This window comes from Neovison vison, chromosome 3 (genome assembly GCF_020171115.1).
Source record: "Neovison vison isolate M4711 chromosome 3, ASM_NN_V1, whole genome shotgun sequence".
Lineage (NCBI taxonomy): Eukaryota > Metazoa > Chordata > Mammalia > Carnivora > Mustelidae > Neogale > Neogale vison.
Genome location: NC_058093.1, coordinates 53,901,606 through 53,916,882, shown reverse-complemented (window position 1 = coordinate 53,916,882; position 15,277 = coordinate 53,901,606).

Genomic DNA, 15,277 nt, shown 5'->3' with positions numbered 1-15,277 from the left:
CTTAATGCCCATCACCCAGTTAGCCCATTCCCCTACTCACCTCCCCTCCGGCAACCCTCAGTTTGTTTCCTGTGATCAAGAGTCTCTTATAGTTTGTCTCTCTAATTTTGTCTTGTTTTATTTTTTCCTCCCTTCCCCTATGCTTCTCTGTTTTGTTTCTTAAATTTCACACATGAGTGAAATCATATGATAATTGTTTTTCTCTGATGGACTTATCTTGCATAGCATAATACCCTCTGGTTCTTACCACATCGTTGCAAATGGCCAGATTTCATCTTTTTTGATGGCTGAGTAATACTCTTCCCCATATATACATATTCCTTCATCTGTCAGTGGACATCTGGGCTCTTTTCATAGTTTGACTATTGTGAACATTGCTGCTATAAACACTGGGGTACAGGAACCCCTTTGGATCACTACACTTGTAACTTCAGAGTAAATACCCAGTAGTGCAATTGCTGGGTCATAAGGTAACTCTATTTTCAACTTTTTGAGGAACTGCTATGCTGTTTTCCAAAGTGGCTGCACCAGCTTGCATTCCCACCAACAGTGTAAGAGGATTCTCCTTTCTCTGCATCCTCACCAACATCTGTCATTTCCTGGCTTAATTTTAGCCATTCTGACCAGTGTGAGGTGGTATCCCATTGTGGTTTTGATTTGTATTTCTCTGATGCCAAGTGATGTTGGGCATTTTTTCATGTGTCTGTTGGCCTTTTGTATGTCTTCTTTGGAGAAAGATCTGTTCATGCCTTCTGCCCATTACTTGATTGAATTAATCTTAAATTCTTAAACTTACTCATTAATGATCCTTCAACCTATGCGTAAAAGTAACCTCTCCGCTGTCCTTCAACACACTGTATTTGGTTTTCTTGCCTTCTTTGTTTCGTTTAGTTATTTCACTTTCTTTATCCAGTTGCTTTTTATAAGTACAGGATTCTGATAAGCACTGCCCTTCTCACACATCACTCTCTAGGGAAAGATGATTGGAATGATCCTTAGGGCAGGTATCTTTGGTCACCAGATCCATCTGGTTGAAATGAAGCTGGTATTATGTCTGGACTTGTCTCAGGTAATTTTGCCAAACTTCCTGATGATGTGTATGAATTAATAGGATTGCAACTAGTTTTCAGTTTCTTAACAAAGGAGTTCCCAATCCCATTAATTGCTTGGGAAAATAAGGCATGACAGTAAGGCTTTAGTATGCAGAAAGAGATTCAGTTGCCTTGGGAATCAGCAGGCTTCTATTCAATCCTCTCCTTAATCCTTTATGCGCCAGATGTGGCAGAGGAGTGGACCGGGAAATTGAGCAAAGTGCTGTAAGTAATAAAATGAGAAGAGGCATCAAGTTAAGACTAGGGAAATTTGCTCTATACTTTTTTCAGTATAGGGTGTTTCACCAGGGTAGAGAACATGTTATCTATCACACACCATGCCAACAGTAAGCAATATAAAGTGATTTAATGAAATTTTGCCGGTTGTTTAAAGTTTATTGCTTAATGAGCAGAACATTCTTTTGGATCTTTAAGAGGTCATATGAAAATAGGACAAGAGTTGATTGGTATATATATTTGTTGTTGTTAGATTATTTAAAAAGTCCTATTCTGAATGCAAATGTAAAGAATGATTTCAATCTTTCTAAAGGATACCAAGAATATTTATACTGTTTTGGGGTGCATTCAGAAAAATAGGAATACAAACATCTGAAATCTATCCAGTCCATTGATTTGTTAGAATGCTTAGGAGAAAACAAAATAAACAGATCTTTTCTTTCTTCTGTCCTTTCTTTCTTCCTCCCTCTCTCCCCTCCTTCCCTTCCTTTCTTCTTTCTCTCTCCTTTCCTTCCCCTTCCTTCCTCCCCCCTTCCTTCCTCTGTTTCTTTCTCTCTCTCTTTCTTTCTTTCTCTTTCTCTCCCTTCCTTCCTCCCACCCTCCCTCTCTTCTCTGTCTCTCTCAAACTTCCTTTTTGATGCCCATTCAAGCTTAAAGAAATAGTGTATATAAAACAACTAGTATAATGAGTGTCATAAGTGGGTTCTCAACAATTATCACTCCACAACTATTACTTTATTTTTGGAGGGCATAATGAAATTTAAAAGCTAGGGAAAACAAAAGTAGTAGAATGAACTAGAATGAGTGGTGGCTCAGGTTGCCCTCAGATTAGTATCAGTGCTTCAGTACATCAGAGCTACCGTGACCTGGGCTTTGATATAAGGGGCACAGAATGATTTAGGAAAAGCAGCATTGGATTAGAAGCCAAAAGACATATTATAGTCTTAGTTCTTTCACTTACTAGAAATTTGACCTTGGGTAACTTATTTAATTTATTTAAACCCCTGTTTCCTCATCTGAAAAATGAAGACTGATGATACCTGCCATAACTCCATTTTGTGAAGATGCAATGAAATAAAGTGCTGTAGAAATGTGCGGTGTTACTTTTTATTAAAAGGATGCAGTGAATTTACATTTTAAAAAGTCAGATATGCCGTCTCTATGTCTTAAATCCCTCACTGCCTTAGACCATGAAGGTGTCCTATTTTCATGGGGAATCCCATCTGGTGTATGTGGCTTTTAGAGAAGTAGACATGAAATAGTGAGACAGTAAAACAGAGTGGAAGTAGCCAGAGAAAACTGCTTGGGAGTATTATATTAGAACTATCATCGCATATGAACTTTTATATGGATGAGAATATTTCAGAAGTTACATTTCATCCGAAATATGCTTCCTTCCACTAAATTATAACCCTTTCACCAGGGAAGTTCCAGGGGCTTGGAGCAAAAAGGAAAGATAACAGCTTAGTATGAGTAGAGAGATGCCATTCTTGTGACCAAGGTAGATACTCTTTTGGAATGTTTAAAAGCAATAAGGACTTAAAATATATATTCAGTGGGGCTTACGTTTTGGTGGGCAGGAAGGAGATAGTAGGAGTAATAAGCAAATTCTGCAGTATGTTATAGGGTTGCCTGGGTGGCTCAGTGGCTTAAGCTGCTGCCTTCGGCTCAGGTCATGATCTCAGGGTCCTGGGATCGAGTCCCGCATCGGGCTCTCTGTTTGGCAGGGAGCCTGCTTCCCTCTCTCTCTCTGCCTGCCTCTCCATCTACTTGTGATTTCTCTCTGTCAAATAAATAAATAAAGTCTTTAAAAAAAAAAAAAAAAGAAAATTATAAGTGGGCTACATAAAAATCAACAACACAACGCTCAAACCCAAAGTAAGTAAGGAAGGCTGGGAGTATAGCAATTTAGGGTGCAGAAGACCAATGTTACATATGGCCAGAGACATTCTTATTGGTAAGGTGAAGGCTGAACAGAATTTGAGGGAAGTAAAGGAGAATATTGCATCTCTACTACGGAAGAAAATTCCAGGGACAGAGAACATCCAAATCCGGTGGCTTAAGGCAACAACATACCTAATGTTTTCAAGAGCTGGCATGGCAGTTAGAGGAGAGGAAAAGGCATGGTAAATTGACACTTAGCTACTATTCTCTCTGTATATTTAATGATTTTTTGTTTTTTGGGGTTGCCATCATATTCAAATCTTAACTTTAATTTGTCTAAGCCATCCTACTACATATCACTATGTATACTTATATTCTACATGTAAAATATATTATTTTAAACCATAATATATAATATAGAAATAGTAAAATATTATATAAAATATAATATATGATATATATTACATATTTTATTAAATATAACAATATATAAATATATGTGAAAACACACACAAGTGTGTGTAATGTTTTGACACTTCTAGATATGGCCCTTACTACAAATTTTGGGATTAATCTTTCCCAATTACTTAAAAAATATATAAATATGTTGTTGAAGATACCCCCTCTTATATGTACTGTTACCTGGCCTGGAGAGTCTCCAGATAATAGTTTGAATCAAGCTTGTTATCCAAGTAAATTGACAAGATTATTTTCCCTACATGTTGTTGTCTTAAGGCTTATATTTGGTGATATACCATGTAATATAACAAAGCATTTTGAAATAAGTATAAAACATTAACTGACCATTACACTTGTAAAAGTAAAATTCGTTTCTTGTTACCCAAGAGAGATATTTCCAGTTAATTTCAACTGGAAATTAGACTTTAGACCCTGGAGAAAATATATGCATAGATTTGTGGATATAGTTAGATAGTCATATGTGTCTGTCAATCTACTAAACTATCTTTCTAGCTATATAATCATGTATGAACACACATAAATGGGTTTATAAATTAAGTAAACATGTTAGTTTCTTTCTCCATAAGTTATTCTATGTTTAGCTTATTCTTTCTGCTATTTTCCTATAACTAGGACCCTAATGCAATTTTTTTTTCTTGATTCTTATGTAGATCTGACCTCTGACAGAGTGTCTTTAGGATCTCCAAAATTCGGGCCATTTTTTATCAAGACACTAAATGTTAGAATGAGAAGATCTTTTCTAAACAAATTTTAAGAAACGTATTTACTTTTTTATTACTGTGCAAATTACTGTGCAACTACCAATGTTAAGGATATTCTTTCTTTTGTCTTTATCAAATGGTAAATTTCTGGTATACAGATTTCTGCTACAGTAACGTTGTAAGATCTTAACAACACACACTTGACTAGTTTATTCTGCAATGGAAAAGACAATCAAAATTTCAAGCCTCTCCTAAATTTTATTTTTATGAAAACACCTTTCACATCTGAATATAAAGGAAAGAAAATTTTTGAAAGCTAAGATAGAAAAAAATATCCTGGCCTGATAGCTTCAAAGAACAATATTTTCCTTCATTGATGTTTAGATCTAAGATTACATCTATCAGAACAATTTAAATTCTCAGTCACTGTCTGTATGCATCTGAAATATCATTGAAGGGTAAAAGGGAACTCTGGACTCTAAATGTTTATGCCTAATCATGGAATGACAAGTCTACAAAAAAAAAAAAAAAAGTTTATTTATTTATTTTTTTTCTCAGATTGCCTAGAGTTTTTAATTAGTGAGTTAGCTGGCACGGAGGAAAAAAAAAAATCAGCGTTCAGAATATCTGGTCTTCCTTAGAATCAAACTAAAGTTTTCAGTTATCCTAATTTATGTGGATTCATTATGTTAATTTTAGGATCAGATTATTTGAGTGTGGTAGCACCTTGGTTTTTTTTTTTTTTTTTTTTTTTTTAAGATTTTAACTATTTATATGAGAGAGAGAGCACAAGCACAAACATGAGAAGTGGCGGGCAGAGGGAGTGTCAGGCAGAACAAGAGGAAGAGGCAGGCTCCCCCTGAGCAAGGACCCTGATTCTGGGCTCGGGGCTCAATCCCAGCATCCTGGGATCTTGATCTGAGCTGAAGACAGATGCTTAACCAACTAAGCCACCCAGGCATTCCTCACCATGGTTGTTTCCAACCTCTAATGTGAAATCAAGAAAAGATTTTTTCCACCTGAGCTCTGTCTAGAAGAAATATATTTATCAGATCAACATCATCTCTGAAAGTGGAAATGTCCCATTAAGGGGGAGCATTTGTTTACTCCTTCCATTATAATATCAAAATTCCTAAATCCACCCTGGGAAGATGGATGTTAAAGTTGCCTGGTTATCCTGGAATCCTGACACCCAAAGCAAGTGGGGTCAAAAGGCTTTCAAGTTCCTCCCGTGTTGACATGAAAACAAATAATGTCAACGACTGTCACATATTCTGTGCAGAGAGGAAAATATGCCGCCGTGATAGCTTCTTTAGAAGCAAGTGACTCATTTTCAAAATCCTTATGGTGAATTCAACAGTGCTTTAATGCATGGGCAGACTTAGGGCACAGGAGCATTTTTTTGACATGAGGTTCCCTAGGGAATTTAACTTTATTTCTGACACAAGTACTAAATGGTGAAAGAACCAGGGCCTTTCCCGCTTCAAAATGCAGTGCAATTTTTATAACTGTACTACCTCATCTCCATTTAAATTCTAAGATTTTGTGCTATGCAGTCTGACAGTTAGGTATAGAATGGAAAATGTGGTTACTTTAAGTCAAATTTGTAGAGAGCAGTAGTGGAAATTTGCATGATGTCTTTCAAGTTATACTACTGTATTTGGCAACAAATGCGTATCTTTTTCTTTTTCTGTTTTTCTGTTTTGTGATGTCACCTGTAGGCATCTGTATGATGGAATTCTTAAAGTATTTATTATTCTGGTTTCTAGTTCTGTCCAGATGTTTAGCTACAGGGCAGTGTTACTGCCCAGATTAGTACAGCTGGTTAGAAGATACTGTGCTAAATATGTTGAGCATCTGCGGTTTGTCTTAGGAGGTTGCATTTCAATTAATGAAATGTGCAGCGCACTTACGAAGATCTCGCCTCTCGCTTAAACTGATGACTATGGAGCAGAACTAATTTTAAAAGCCAAGAAGAAATAGTATAATGGGAAACTTTTAAAAAGACAAATATCCCAGCCTACATAAATAGAATGAAAATAAATATTTAAAGAAATAATAATTTAAAAAAAACCACGTCATTCTATCTTGAAAGTAGGAGTCTATGTTCAGTATCACTAGAAGAAAACAGTAAGATTACCTTAAAACTCAGTTCTTTGTTTTCATTAAGAATTTGGTCTAAGAGGCCACCATTTCTTCCTGTGTCTTCTCCACTTTAGTGTTTGCTTTTATATGAGAAAAAAAATTGAGTCAAAAGTAATCATTCCAACATTATACTGAGCCCAGATTAATCAGATAGCAACTATAGCATATACCATTTATGATTACAGTTGTAATGTTTGGATGAATTTCCTGGCTTAATATTCTGCTAGGAGGTCTTTTGTCATTATTTAGACATTTGGAGAATGGATTTAATGAAAAGAACATTCTAACAGTGAATGCTTACAAAACCTTCCCCTGAACATCTGCAACAAATTAAATAAGCTTGTAAATATAATAAATAAGCTAAGTTGAAAAGTACCAGGGAATAAACAAACTTGATTCCTTTTTCTTTGGCTAGCTATAAATAATTTTATTTGTAATGGTTTTTGCAATCTCTCTGGTATATGTGTCAGATATCTGCCTGATACAAGGGAACACCAGACTGATTGGTTAGAAGAAAAAAAAAAAAAAAAAGAGGTGGGGGGAAGGAGGGAAGGAAACAAGAGAAAGAAAGTGAGAAAGAAAGAAAGAAAGAAAGAAAGGAAGGAAGGAAAGAAAGGAAGAAAGGAGTCTAAACCCAGATTTTGCATGTAATGCGAGTTTGGCGTTCTGCAATTTTTGAGGATATAAAATGTGTGAAATATCATTGATTCTTTAATTTTGGGCTATGCTATGGGCTGAATGTGTGCCTCCAAATTCACATGTTGAAACTCCAACCCTTCACGTCAGTCTTGGAGGTAGATCCTTCGAGGAAGTGATTTAGGCTAAATAAGGTCAGAAGGTGGAGTCTGATCTGAAAGAAATGGGGTTCTTAAAAAAAAAAAGAAAAGAAAAGAAAGAAAGAGCTATTAGAGATTTCTCTTTCTCCCCATGTAACAGCCCAGGAAGATGGCTATCTGAAAGCCAGGACAAGAGTTTTCATAAGACCACGTGGACACCCTGATCTCAGACTTCCTGCCTTCACACTGTGAGAGAGTCAGTTTCTGTTGTTTAAGCCACCCTTCAACACCAGTCTATGATATTTTGTTACGGCGGCCCCCAGCCCACTAAGGGACCAAGGTCGGCTGCCTCACCCAATGATGACACCTGTTTTAAAAGAAGCAATTCTTCCTTATTAAATCAGGTTATACAGCTTCTTACAGCTCAATAGTGCTAAGGGATTTGCATAGCTGATTTCAGCTTGCTATGAAGTTATCAGGACAGATATTTAGAAATTGTAATTTACAGATGAGGAAATTAATTGTCGTCAGCTTTACCTTTCAAGAAAGTGATCTCCGCCTTGGTTACTGCAAAGCCCCCCTCTGGGATAACATATTCCCTGAGGTCAGAAACAACCCCTCTGGGGAATTTGAAAGATCATCACTGGCTTAACAGACTCATGGGACCTTTCCAGTTTCCCTGAAATTGGTAACAATATCTGGCTTTTAAAAATGGGAGAAATTAAACTTTGTAGCATTTTGCTATTTGAATGACCTACTCCGTGGAATTACAGCAGCAAACTAATCCTTTAGGAGCGATGCCTCTATCAATCTTTGGATTTTTCTAATGTAGAAGCTACTCAATTGCATCTCAGAAATCAGGGAGGTAATTACTCATGCAGACAGCACAAAATGAAAGAAAAAAATGCAAGTTCTGCTGAGTATCCCTTTTAGAACAAGCCTTGGAACAAGGAAAACAGCCTCTATAATCAGTCAAATTCTTCCACTAATTTTTCAGGTGTTGAAGGCTGTGGTAGAAGACATGCTATGAAAGTTAACAAAGCAACGTGGCTTTCAGAGTGGGTTTTACAAGAGAGAAAAAGGGAGAGGCGTAGCTTATTTTTAAGCAAGAATTCTATCATGAGTGAAGTTCAGATTCTCCCAACTTTCGTTGCTTTGAGTATACGTTCTAGGACTTAAGTCTGATGTTATCTGATGTGTCATTTACCCAACGTCTCATCACTCTACCAATTATAAATATTATACAAACATATTAGTGAGGTAAATGAAAAACTCAGATTTTGACTGGGCTAGTTGGGATTTGCAGAAATCTGGTGAGATCTTATTAGGAAAGTGAACAAACTGTAGGAAAGAATTTGAGGGATTCTGCATTTTGTACTGCCTTGGAACACTAGATGACTTCAGATATTTCTGTAGTCCAAAAACCTTAAGAATTTCTACCTCTAGGTGAAAGCCCCACTTTGTCATAAAATATTCGCCTCAAAGAATTAAGTAACTAAGAAGCCTTCAGTTTCTTTCCCAAAAAAGTGAAAGGAGATGGCACTGTTATTATGAAGCTTTACAGACATTGGGTTTTGCTTGATTTTTTGTTTTTGAAACTGTGCATGCAAAAATTTGGTTAGAAGTACTCTCTTGCTTCTACTCAATCTTCCCTGTCTCCTGATCAAGACTTATCTATTTCTTACTTAAGGTATTTAATTTGAATATTTAATTTTAATTAGCATACTTTTTTCTTCAGAGGGAAAACGAAGGAGTAGGTGATAAGGTCAAGCAATCTGTACATTATTGTGACCTCGATCACACATGGACTCCAAATGTGCCAAATGTGCTAACTTTTAGTTGCAGTATTTTTGTTTTGTTTTGTTTTTAGACAACCCATCTTTTAGATGGCCAGACTTATGAAAGTAATTTTAAAATTTTGAAAATCCAAAAAATAAGGTATAATTTTCTTGGGCTGCTAGCTTTTTTTTTTTTTTTTTTTTTTTTTTTTTTTTGATGCTCTATCTATAGGGATGAGAAGTAGCTTTAAAGAATATTGATATTTCTATTTCTGATCTATATAAAGAACTAGGTATATCTTGATTTTAGAAGTACATTTTTTTTTCCTGGGGGTGGGGCAATTGTGACTTTCATAATTATTTAAAAAGCTGTTAGTGACAATAGGCCAAGAAGCAGAAGGAGTGGAGGCTAGTGTTATCATTACAGCTGGGCTTTTGTGTGGCCTCTAGGAATCACAGGCTCCTAGGGTCTCACTCAGGGTCCACATCACCCAAAAGTGAGCTGCTTTTCTTCAGAACTTCAATTTGAAGTTCACAAAACTGCAATAGGACATACAGATTGAGTTCCGTGTCTTGTCTTACTCTTTCTACTTACAGTGGTTTTGTACCAAATCACCATTTTATAGAATGCTAAAAACCTTCCTAGATGACACAGGTTTTGATTCATTAAGGGTGTTCAGTTTGGATGCCTAACAATCAAAAGAATGAATCAGATTTCAAAGAATGTTGAAAAATAGAGGCATCAAATTAATCCTTTCTTGAACATTTATATAAACCAAGAATGCAACTCTCACCCCGGGAGACTTAGAGTCATTTCTGGCACGTTGGTTTTGGAAAAGTTTTGCATTCTTTTTTTCTATGTGCTTTCCCACAGAAATAGCCATAAGGGTAAGACAGTTGACATAAAAGCACGTGTACCCAGAATGTGATGGAGTATACAAGGAGAGAGATATTACAAACAGGGTGTCTGTCAAGAAAAATGCCGCAGAGGGAGTATTGTTTCATATGGGACCTTAAAGTAAAGATCAGGATTTCTATTGGCAGAGAGGATCTCAGTAGTGTTTTGGCTGGATTGGTCTGGCCACAGTGTATAGGATAGATAAGCATGAGTGGAGAACGGTAAGATGTGAGCGGTGATTCTAGTAGTCAACTTAGGGAATATAAAAGATGTGAGCCAGAGTGGTGTCTACAAGATTGGGAAGGAGTTTGGGTAATGCAAACGTCATTGAGATATGGGAACTAGTTATAAAGTGGAGGGGCAAAGAGGAGAAAAATATGAATCTCATTTTCTTCGTTAAGAATCTGAAAACATGGGACGTCTGGGTGGCTCAGTGGGTTAAAGCCTCTGCCTTCAGCTCAGGTCATGATCCCAGGGTCCTAGGATCGAGCCCCGCATCGGGCTCTCTGCTCAGCGGGGAGCCTGCTTCCTCCTCTCTCTCTGCCTGCCTCTCTGCCTACTTGTGATCTCTGTCTGTCAAATAAATAAATAAAATCTTAAAAAAAAAAGAATCTGAAAACATAGTTGAGATGTAAAAATAAAATGTAGAAATGTTCAATATTTTATTACAACCAGGGAACTAGGATCAGAAATTAAAAGTTGTATCTGAGAGTCAGGTCCATAAATGTGGTAATTGCAGGAATAGAAATGATTGTGTTTTCTGAAGAGAACAGAAAAGAAGAGAATTTCAGGAAATCATTCCTTTCCAAGATAGCAGGATGAAAAGAAGTCTTTCTCAGGTAACCTTACTTAAGAATAGAACAGAGGGATTTTTAAGGAAGCTTAGTGAAAATAGTCCAAGATTCAGAAACAATAAAAAGGGTGAGAAATGAGGAAGATAACTAATCAAGGTGAAGTTTTCTTTTTTAATTTCATTTATTCATAAATGGGTCATTATTCTTTGTGGCACTCTATAACTGAATAGAACAAGCTTCCTGAGTACAAAGTTTATTCACATAATTTTGGTAATTATGTATTTCCTTATGATGTCTACATAGCAGAAAAAAATGGTTAACAAGAACCAATGACCTGAGACATTTTTCTTCATATTGTCACTCAATTCCCCTTAGGCAGGTTTTCCATCTTCTTCTTAACCGATCTCTTTCTCTCTCTCTCTCTCCTCCTCCAACTTAGACCATAAGTTGAGTAGAGACTCAAAACATGATAAATCCATTTTTTGGCTGGAATATAAACAACCTGGTAAGCAGCAGAATGCTCTGAGGCCATGTCTTCCTACACTCAGAAAGCATTTACTTCTTGTTTATTTGAAAATAAAATGGCATTCTTGGAAGGAAGAAAAACACATGTGCCCTCAAAAGTGAAGTCTCAGTCCAGTAGAAGAAAAGAGCAAAAGCTAGTTCTATCATTGTATATTTTTGCTTTAAAGAACACAAATGCCTTTGATGTCAAAATAAGAGGGTCAAAATTTGAATGTAATACGGAAATATAATTTCTTCAGCCTGGAAAAGTTGTTCATACAATGACACCGAAGCTAAGAAGTCTTATTTTATGTATTTAAAAAAATTTTTTTAATGTTCTTAGCATTTATTCTTAAGAGATTAGAAAAGGGGAGAAACATCTGTTAGGGAAGGAAGTTGGTAGAAACATTGTTTTGGGCAGTCTGCTAGAAGCCTCTTTTCCTGTTTTCCTACATAGTTGTCTTAAAATAAACAAACAGCAGGTTTGCAACAATGCACTTCTGCGCTCACCCAGGAAAGGATGGTATGCTATTGCCTCTACGTGTTGTTATTTCCTAGTAGAGTCACAGAAAAACTAATAACTTCTTAATGGTCAGTAAATTGTTCTCAATAGAGATACAATATTGTTAAGAATTTTTAGCTCTCCTGGCCTGTTGATTCTTCTAGATGAAATTTAGAATAATTTTCTGAAGTTAAAAAAGAAAAAGGAAACTTACTGTTTTTTGTGTTTTTTTTTTTTTTTTTTTTTTTAATTTGAACTACTTTAAAAACCTAGATGAGGGGCACCTGGATGGTTCAGTGGGTTAAAGCCTCTGCCTTCTGCTCAGGTCATGATCCCAGGACCCTGGGATCGAGCCCCACATTAGGCTCTCTGCTCCTTGGGGAGCCTGCTTCCTCCTCTCTCTCTCTGCCTGCCTCTCTGCCTACTTGTGATCTCTGTCTGTCAAATAAATAAATAAAATCTAAAAAAAACAAAAACCAAAACCCCCCCCCAAAAACCGTAGATGATTATTCATCTAGCCAATGTTGTCCTCTTACTGAGAAATTCACCAGGTTGTTTCTTTACTTAGAATTTCCTTCTTAAACCTTCAACTTTTTATTTTTAAAGATTTATTTATTTGTTTGCAAGAGAGAGTGGGGGCAGGGGAGAAGGACAGGACAGAGGGAGGGGGACAGGGAGAATCCAAGCAGACTCCCCACTGAGCAGGGAGCTGGAGGCAGGGCTCTATCCCAGGACCCTGAGATTATGACCTAAATCTAAACCAAGAGTTGGTTGCTTAAACAACTGAGCCACACAGAAGCCCCACCCCTTCACTTTCATTGCTAGAATTACCCCTAATATTTTTGGTGCTGTTTTGAGTGGGATATTTCATGCCTTTATTTGCACTTGGCTTTTGATATTATAAGAGAAAAAAAGATCAACTTCAAAAGACACTTATGTACTTGTCGCTCTTCAGCATTATAATTATAAAAACACTTCCATTAAATAAAAAGTAAGCTCAAGCAGCAAACTATAAAATTAATATTAATAAAAATATTAACTTGGGGCTTACTAAGAGCACTACAGCAAATGTTTTCTAATGATTACCTCATGTAGCCTTCACAATACCCTCTGAAGTTGGTCTTTCTATGGCCTCTCATGGATGAGGAAATTGAAGGTTTAAGGAGTCTGATTTGCTCCCTGTGGTGGCGCTGTGGTAAGGAGTGGCGAATTCTGGACTCGGCCCAGAGCAATTTGACAGATTTTTACCTCTATGCAAAACTGTCTTTCAAGATGAGAGTGTTGATAATATGATAAGTAATTACATATTACAATGAGATAAACTCACTTGGCATTCTTCTCAGGAAAGGGATTTTTCTTATTTGTTCAGAGAAACAGGGAGTTGAACTTTTTGGTTGTAGAAAGTTCCAGGAGGAAAGAAAGAGACGGTAGGAGAGTTTCTAAATCTTCCAACATCAGAAATGAGCAGAGCCTTGGGGGTGGGGAAAGCCAAGTATGCTTTTGCAAGGTAGTGATAGGAAAGAACAAGGAACAAACAGGAAGGCAGAAGTGACCAGGAAAATTACCTGGGCCTGTGTACACGACTTTGGGAAAGTGCTGAACTTCTCCCAGAATTGATGGGGGCTTGTGTCAGTTCTATCTAATTTAGGAGAACAGGGTAACATTTGAGTCACATTAGTAAAATATACACAATTCCTGAACAATCAGGCACACATTGCTGTTTACCATTTTATCAGTACTTTGAGAGACATCTTTGCACCAAACAAATGCAAATACTATGAAAGACAAAGCCCCATTCTGATGTAAGTACAGTAGGTGAGAGCAAACTTCTAACTGATAAAAAGCTTGGGGGGAATATTTGACTTGACTTTGTGCAATTAACATGTTTGGCTTGAACAGTGAAACTCAACACTAAGCCCATAGCTTCCACTTTTAAAGAGACACACAGGGAGTGATTGCATTGTGATGTAACTGGCCACTTTCCTGCGTTCTGTTATTCAGGCTAATTATTGTCTAAATTATCTCCAGTGCCTCTGAAGAGAATCATATTATCTGCAAATAGTGGTATCTCCTCTTTACTAATAATATTTCTTAATATATAAATGATTTCTCATACAGGTGAGAACTCTTTCTAATGTACCTAGGTTTTGTTTATATTTTCATCAAGAATGGGTATTGCATTTTATTAAGCTGCTTAACTGGGTACCTGGATGGGTCAGTCAGTGAGGCATGCAACTCGATCTCAGGATCCTGAGTTCAAGCCCCATGTCGGACCTAGAGCTTACAATAAATAAATAAATAAAATTCTCCTTTTTGGTATTCATTGAAATAAGCATGTTTCTTTTTAAAAGTTTATATGGTTTGTTAATTTTAATATTAAATGGTAATTGCACATAAATACTATTTGGCTGTGGTGAATTCTCTTAGTGTTGTGTAAAGTTAGTTGCTCTTCTTTTATTTAGCATTACTTATCTCTGCTTAGAAGTAAAGACAGCTTAGGTTTCCTGTTTTTGCAAAATTTAATGCTTTGGAATGGAAGAGTTCCTAATGCAATAAATGTAAGCTCATCTTACACATGGGAGAACAATGGTTAAGACCTATTTCAGGAAAATTTGAAAGAACTCATTAGTAAAATAAGGTTATTTTGGTGAAAGTAAAAATGTAAGCATAAAAGTAAAACAACAACAAAAAGTCCCTCCATAACTCTAAATAATAATGTTTTTATATTCTATATTTTAATAAATGTTAACACTAAAAAGTTTTACAATTTTAATATAACCTTTCTTTCTTCCTTCTTTTCTTTCTCTCTCTTTTTCTTTCTTCTCTTTGGTATTAGTGAATCTTGAAGAGCAAATCTATTTCATTAGAATTAGGAATTGGATGTGTTGAGTAATGAAATTATTTTTTTTGCCAATTCACTGATTTTCTCTTTAACTATTATTTTTCCTTACATTCGTTGGGCTAATATTGCCTTCTTACCTTCTAGAGCTGTACATATATATGATTTTTTTTAATTTTTAGAAATAAAAACATTATAGCCATGACTTTACCACTGAGCAGCATTTTGACTGAATTCCATTGACCTGGTTGTATAGTTTTCATTTTTTTAATTTTCCAAATCAGTGTGTTAACTATAATTTTCATTTCTTCTTTGGCTTTATAATAATATTATTTAAGAGAAACATAACTTGATTATAATTTTTTGAGAATATTATTATTATTGTAATTATTTTAAGTTTTATAATTCATTTCTAGTTATGGCACCATGAGTAAGAAAATGCACTCAAAATTCTTTTCTTGTTTTGCACTATATTTAATTTCTTATACGCTTATTTATTTTAAGATTTATTTTTGACCTTTATCAGCAAGGTAAACTCTGTAGAGAGAAATTTACTTAAAACTAGAATTTATCTTTTTAATGTACATTACTTAAACATTCTCTGTTTTAACTTAGGTAGTTCACAATCAGTTGGTTGGTCAAAGATTA